This window comes from Egretta garzetta, unplaced genomic scaffold (assembly GCF_000687185.1).
Source record: "Egretta garzetta isolate BGI_Z169 unplaced genomic scaffold, ASM68718v1 scaffold729, whole genome shotgun sequence".
NCBI lineage: Eukaryota > Metazoa > Chordata > Aves > Pelecaniformes > Ardeidae > Egretta > Egretta garzetta.
In genome coordinates this window covers 516,714-521,641 of record NW_009260761.1, presented here as the reverse complement: position 1 = coordinate 521,641, position 4,928 = coordinate 516,714, and the positions used below count along the sequence as shown (strand labels likewise).

The 4,928-nt window shown below is 58.4% G+C and overlaps 2 protein-coding genes across 3 annotated transcripts in view; both read right to left on the bottom strand.

Annotated features, from left to right (window-relative positions):
* Positions 1–4,928, bottom strand: part of HSP90AB1 (heat shock protein 90 alpha family class B member 1) — a 26,329-nt gene that overhangs the window by 18,372 nt on the left and 3,029 nt on the right. Inside the window, exon 2 of the mRNA XM_009646050.2 lies at positions 3,880–3,889. The gene's annotated coding sequence lies outside the window, so the exon portion shown is untranslated. The remainder of the gene's footprint in view (positions 1–3,879; positions 3,890–4,928) is intronic.
* SLC29A1 (solute carrier family 29 member 1 (Augustine blood group)) overlaps positions 1–4,928 on the bottom strand; it is a 16,216-nt gene that overhangs the window by 9,524 nt on the left and 1,764 nt on the right. Inside the window, exon 1 of one of the 2 annotated variants that reach the window (XM_035901459.1) lies at positions 4,626–4,784. The exons of the other annotated variant lie outside the window; for it this stretch is intronic. The gene's annotated coding sequence lies outside the window, so the exon portion shown is untranslated. Of the gene's footprint in view, positions 1–4,625; positions 4,785–4,928 lie in introns of those variants that run through there. 2 annotated transcript variants of the gene reach the window in all.

Below are 4,928 nucleotides of genomic sequence, written 5' to 3'. Positions count from 1 at the left end.
AAGGGGGGGTGTTGGGGCTGGGGGATGCCGGGGCAGGGTGCTGCGTGCTGCTCCGCCACACTGCTTTCCCGGCTGCCTCCTGCTTTTGTCCAGAGAGCGCCCACATCCCTGCGTCAGGAGCCTGACCTCCTCCTGCCTGCTCTGTTTGTTTTCACTAAGTGCCTCCTAATTTTTTTCCACAAAGAGCCGGTGCCTGCCAAGGGGCATGCAGGTCAGCGCTCATTACGGCAGGAAACGCGTCCAGCCACCGGCGCTGACAAACAACCCTACACAAACAGAAAGGGTCACACGAACCAACACCAGGACAGGTGGCAACCCTGCTCCTACCTGGCGAGAGCAGCCCTACCTACCGTAAGGGACCGGGGGACGGTAGCCACTTGTGCAGCCACCGGGCTGGCACAGCACAGCTCTAACCACCTCCTGGAGGAGTCCCCTGAGGTTTTTAGCCTGGCCACCAGCTCAGTGGCTGCACAGCCTGGGGGACCGGGGAAAGGAGGAGCAATGCAGACCCTTGGCGTAAGGACTTCCATTTTGTCCCTGGGCAGTCCGTCTCATCCCCTTGGAAGCAATGTGTAAGCGGAAGGAGCAAGATAACAAGGAGTGGGCTTGACAAACCACAGGCTGGCACCTCTGAGCAGGTACAAACAAGAGATGGCACAATTTTAATTGCCCATTTGCACCAGACAAAGGCCTTGACAGACACTAAGTGACACCTGCAGTACTAGGCCATGCGCAATCCCATTGTCAGCCAAGCCCTGGAAGCCCATGGCAGGGCCAGCCATCACCAAAACCGCCTAACCCCTGCAGAAAAACTTGCACTGCAGGACAGCCACACCTGCAGGCAGACATTTGTCACCAGGCTTTGGAGATCTCCCTACTCTCCCTTCCCATGCATCGCCTTTTCTCCTGCTTCTGCTGCCTTCATAGAATAGAATCATAGAATGTTTTGGGTGGGAAGAGACCCCTAGAGCCCACCCAGCCCAACCCCCCTGCAGGGACACCGCTAACCACATCAGGGTGCTCACAGCCCCGGCCAACCTGGCCTGGAATGTTCCCAGGGATGGGGCCTCCACCCCCTCTCTGGGCAACCCCTGCCAGGGTTTCACCACCCTCAGTGGAAAGAAGTTCTTCCTTACATCCAGTCTAAACCTACCCTGGTTTAGTTTAAAACCATCCCCCCTTGTCCTGTCCCAGCTGGCCCTACTAAAAAGCTTGTCCCCCCCTTTCCTCTGGGCCCCCTTTAAGCCCTGACCGGCCGCACTCAGCTCTGCCCGCAGCCTTCTCTTCTCCAGGCTGAACAAGCCCACGGTGAGCACAGCGTATGCTCGGCTTTACGCTCAAGAGCAATTTCCCGGTGCTGGATAGGCACGCTATGGGTTTATACCCCAAAACACCAGCTCTTTAAAGAAAAGCCCTTCGTGCCACACCAAGCCGTAGAGCACCGCCCTTGCAGTCCCTGGACAAGGGGCTGCCAGCAGTGAGCACCCCGTGCCCTCCTGCCCGCCACTTGTCGGGGATCACTTTGCAAGGATAAGGTCAGCACTTCCTCCGAGCTTGGCCAAGACGGGGCAGGGCCAGGTTCCTCGCCAGGCTTCACCCCATCCCCTCCATCCGCTCGCCCCCCTGGGTGACCCCAGAGCCCTCCCAGCCGGAAGGCTGATCTGGGGGCCCATCAAGGTTTACTTGCAGGCAAGGGAACAAGCCCAGCATGGGTGTGCGAGTCACATGAAGCCCCGGTGGCCGTGACTCAGCTGGAGGATGGGAGACGCTCCGAGACCATCCCTTTCATGAGATTACACACGCGTGCAGGAACTCTAACCACGCCGTTCCGGGTCCTCCTGCTTCGTGCCGGGGTCCGGGGAACCAGCCTCCCGGGCAGCGTCCTGCCTGCCTCCACCTTCAGCCACCAGCTGCGAGGACACGTGCTGGTATTTCACAAGACGTACGAGTACGCGCGACTGCGCACCATCACTGCGGCGCTGGGACAAATGCAAAGCCCTCCCAAAATAAGGGCAGGTACCCTGGGTCAAATCAGAGGCTGGTCTAGCGCAAAAGCTTGTCTCCATCAGAGGGAAAAAGCAAATGCCAAGAAAGGGTAAGAGTGGGATAGGTGTAGACTAACCCCCATCCCCCCCTTCGGCAGCCTCTGAGCGAGGGCAGCACCTCTCCCCCCACGCAGGACCTCGGCCGGGGCTCCTTCGCCATCAAAGGGCGGATGAAGATTGGACTGGCTTCTCCATGCCAGCCACGGCTTTACAGGCCTGGATTGTATCCACCCTACAGCACGTTTTCCAAACAGAGGAATTCTAGCTCACTTAGTCATCCAGGCACAGCTCCACGCCTTTCGTCCTCCTTGCTGCTTTCCTCCCAACCTTTCCCAGCTCCCCTCGACCCTTCCAAAGATGCCGGAGCTGCGGGCACGCAGGGACCGCGAGGGGGTGAGTGGTGAATTTGAAGAGCAGCACAAGGCTTTCCTGGCTTTGTTTCTGCTTTGTCACTCACAAAGATGTTTTGATGTATTTTTAGGCACACTGAGGTATCCGAAACAGCCCCAGGCCTTGCTGTGAGTGGCCAGGTCAGTGTGTAATCTTGTTTGCAAAGTTGGGGCTCCCTGCCCACTGCTCGTCTATCACTTGATATTGATCTAAACTTAATTTCATCTGCCTGCTGCCCGGTGTTGTAATGGTCGTCTGTACTCTTCCTAGTTGGCACTTCTCCCTATGAACCCGAGTAATCCAATCGCCTCAGCAAGCCCCGTCATCTCATTGCTCATTCTCTTTTCCAGGTCACTCACGAACGCGTTGAAAGAACGTGGAACCCAACGCGGCGATCTCTTTCCACCGCAAAAACTGACTGCTGACTCCTACACCCTCCTTCCTATTTTCATACCAATTACAGAGCCAGCCGAGGACCTTCCCGCTTGACCAGCCACTTCCCTTAAAAACTGGGCTGAAAGCCTCGGATGCATGTTTTTTGGGAAGCAGCATGGGCACCACAAGCCCAGAGTCCCTGCAAAGCACTGCCCCAACTTGGGGGCCCCTCGGCAGGAGCCTCCCTCCCTCCCCACGGACCCCGTCCCCGCGCAGGCGCCCGGGTCACGCAGCAGATTCACCGGTCAGCCTTTCCCTGAAGTTCCCTCCAGCCCTTCTTAGAAATGAACGTCACATCTTTTCCCCCACCCAGTCTCCGGGGGCTGGGGCAGTTTTGAATGAATGACTAGAGGCCAACATGTGACAGCCAGCCGCTTCACCCTCCCTTTCCTTTCGGTGGACGTCGCCTTGCCCTAGTGACTTGTTTGCTGTTTACCCTTGCTTTCTAACCTTTCCTCTGCGGGTGCTCTGAGGAGCCCCCCTAAAAGAAGGTGGAAGAAACCACTCAGGCTTTTCTGGAGCGGACAGAGAGGCAAAAGCTTCATCTGGCTTTTCTGCTATGGCCTCTTTTCCTCCGATCCCCCGTCCCTCCAACGGACTGCGGCCGGCTTTCTACTCCTGATGTGCTTTGCAAGCAGTTTCCATCAGAAAGCCGATAGCACTTCCTATTATTCTTCTTGTTCTCCTTTCCTAGCCCTGCCTCTCCGCAAACAAAAAGCCTTGCTGCACCATCCGTGCCCCCCAGCACTGCTCCTGCATGGGTCCTGCGGAGGGAGCTTGGTGAGGCAGTGGGGTGGGGGCATTTCTGCCTCCCCCTTGCCTCGCTGCATGCAGACGGACCCCTCTGCATCGCCAGGGCTTGGCAGGCAGAAAAAAAAAAACCTCTTGCAAGGCAGGCAGCCTGTGCAGCGCCCTTAACCACACGGTGAGCAGCAGCAGCGCCTCCTCAGCACCTCCCCAGGATGCGTCCCAGCCTTGGGTGCTGTTTCTGACCCTGAGCCTGCTTCACCTTGCTCCTTCTGCTCCCCTGTTGGCAGCTCTAGACCCTCTCTGCCTTCAGGCTTGCAGCCACCACGCAAAGTCCTTGCAGATCAGAAGCCACAGAGGCCGTCCCCGCTCCCAGCACCCGCTGGGATAACCCCGTTATCTCGGCTGCCGGGTGGCGCGGGGAGGCATGGGGGGAGCATTCAGCCCCACAGCCTGTTTTGACACCAGCCATCTGCAAAGTCCCTTATCTGGAGAGTTCCAGGAGCCCGGAGAGGCTCCCCGGGGGGCCCTTGCTCAGGCAGGTAAAGCAACCTGGCTGGACGCCAAATTCTCCAGGGCCCGGTGGGACTCTTGCACTGTCCCTGGAAGAGCTTCCCACCAGGGAGAGGGAAGCAGGCAGTGATGGGGCAGAGCCAGCCATAAAACTCCTCCAGGCAACACAGCTGGGATTCTTCCACCCAACACGGAGTCCCACGAGGCTGTGGGCATCCACCTCCCCACGGGGGCTGCTGAGTGGGTTTCCAGCCCTGACACATCACTGGCCAGATACCAACAAGGGGTCCCTAGCGATGGCAGCCCCATGATGAACACACACACCTCTCTCCCCAGCACATGGTGAGTTCCCAAGCCCAGACATGCCTGGTCCCCAAGCCAGAGAAAACCCCTCCAGGCACCCATGCAACCCCCCGGAGCGGAGATGGGTGCACGTGCTCAGCGTCCCATCAAACACTGCAGGGAGACATTTTAATGTCACAGCAAGAAGCTTACCAGAGGGTCAGGCTGGTCCCAGAACCTTGCCACCACAGGCCACAGGACTGTGGGGATGGTGCAGCCTTGGGAGAAGCAGGAAAAGCTCCGCGAATGTTGGAGCAAGTCACTTGATCCAAGGCTGGTGGTTTGGGGGTGCAGGAGGAGATACAGCGCCCGGGGGGGCAGGAGCTAAGGGGGGGACGTCATTTCTGAGGAGGTGTCAGAGGGGGAGAGATAAGCTGCTCTCAGAAACCTGTTTGCAGAGGCAGAACTCGTAGCGACTCTTCCAAGGAGCTGGCTTCCCTGGACGCACCCGCTCCG